Genomic DNA, 2022 nt, shown 5'->3' on the forward strand with positions numbered 1-2022 from the left:
GGGGTCGAGGGGAGGGGTACTTACGATAGCGCGGCTAAGAGCAGTGCAAATAGGGGCGCGGGGGGAGGTTTGCTTGCTTTCTCGCCCCTCCCCCCACCAATCACTCAAGCAGAAGAGGCATTTGCTCTTATTACAGCCCCTGGCTGCTCCCCGCGCCCGACGACGACGCCAAGGGCTGTTCGTAGTACACACACACTTTATGCCCTCCCCGTGTAAACCAGTATTATACAGTACTTCCCGTGGATCCCCCACCTGATCCCACACGAACTGTGTGCAAGCCCTCGAGAGCCCCGGCCAGAGATAATGTGTGCAGTGCAGTCGGCTGCACACATGCAAGTTTAGTTGTATAGACATGCTTGTAGTAGTAGTTTCCGCAAGATTGACTTTTGCCAATGTCTGCATCGTGTTCGTTGCGACGGCGGCTCACCCCGTCCGACCGGGCGGGCGCCCGGCGCCACCATGCAGGGCACGCGAGCAGCCGGGGAGGAGGATGCAGCCAGCCACAGGGACACCCCCGTGTGGGTAACTGAATAAAAAAGCTCCCGAGGGCCCGAAGGCCCGTGGGGCGGCAGGGTGGTAAAATCGAACAGCGGCGGCCGCCACCCCTTCGGCGCCGTTGGTGCCACCCTGCCAAGCCCTCCCGTGCGGTCGCGTGAACAGCGGCAGTTTCATGATGGTTTTTCTCTCCTCGAACGCTGCAACCTGATTCGTTTCCTTCTTTTTCTTCGCCTTTCTTCCTTCCTGAGCTTTTTCTTTCAGGAGAGAGGGAGGGGAAAGGGTTGGGGGACGAGCTGAATGGGTGTACTTTTTGCCCCTCTCTTGCTGCTGCGACGCGGTGCGGTGGTGGTGGTGGTCGTGGTGGTGGGATCTCGACAGCTTGTTTTAAGGACCCGACATTTCGAAGCTCATCGCGTCGGGTCATGTGTCACGTCATGTCGTCAGCCCGAGTCGGGCCGGAGTCAGCAGCCGTGTCAGACCGACAGGCAGCGAGGAGAGATATCGACCTGCCGTGCCCAGCAACGCCCAGCAACGTGCAGCGCATCGCAGCCCGGTTCGATGACGACGCGCTGGTCAGATTTAGGCGCGCTCGTCGTCCTGCCCCGCCCCGCCCCGCCCCGCCCCGCCCCAGGGTCGGCCACTGACCGGGAGGGAAGGCAAGTAGCTTGGCGGGAGAGGAGAAGAGGCAGCACTGCACTCTGCAGCCCGGCCTGCCCTGCCCGGCCAAGCCCCTCGCCTCCTGGACGGCCCGCCGGCCCGGCCCGGCCCGCCTGCTGGCCAGTGCACTGCCGGCAAGGGCGTCGACCCTGCGCAGGGCCTAACTGCAGCGGAGCAAGGGCCTAACGCTAAACACGGGCGGGCCTAGGCGCGGGGCAGAGAGAACAAAGAGAACACGCATGCAGCGGGGTTCAAAGGGCAGCGGAACGAGCGTTCCTCTGATGGGCGTTAAAGAATTGGAGTCAGTGACCCCGATCGGGCGGCCCCTCCGTCCTCCGTCAGCCCGAAGGGCCTAAATGACGGAGTAATGCGAGCCATGACACGCGGGCGCGGCGACGCGGCAGCGGTGCCGGCGGCACTACTGTTCTCCTTTGTGTTTTGTGGCGTGTAAGTGCGAGTGTGTTTTCGAATGAGGTTCCACGAAGAACCCGTTCAGTCAAAATGACGCCTCCCGGTGGTCGCCGCCGTTACGACGCCTCTTCTTCTTCCACCTGGCGGGCAGCCAGGTCCGCCCGAGACCCCCGCAGGCCCTTCCAGTGGCGCGCGCCGAGCCGAGCGCGCTCGTCCCTTAGTGACGCGCCCTCCCGCGAGGAACCACGTGCAAGGCTCGGAGGACATCGCCCTCTGCAGCGGGCCTACGCCCCCCGCTCCCGCACCCCTCTCCCCGCCGCGCCGCGCCACGCCGCAGGGCCGACACGGGACGCACCAGGCTCGCATCGGCCCGCGCGCCCCGCCCCGCCGCGCCTCGCGATGCTCCCAGCGGTGCAGGCGAGACGCGAGATGGGCGTGGCGGGGCGGGGCGGGGCG

This window comes from Frankliniella occidentalis, unplaced genomic scaffold, assembly GCF_000697945.3.
Source record: "Frankliniella occidentalis isolate FOCC.00 unplaced genomic scaffold, Focc_3.1 Scaffold1026, whole genome shotgun sequence".
Taxonomy (NCBI): Eukaryota; Metazoa; Arthropoda; class Insecta; order Thysanoptera; family Thripidae; genus Frankliniella; species Frankliniella occidentalis.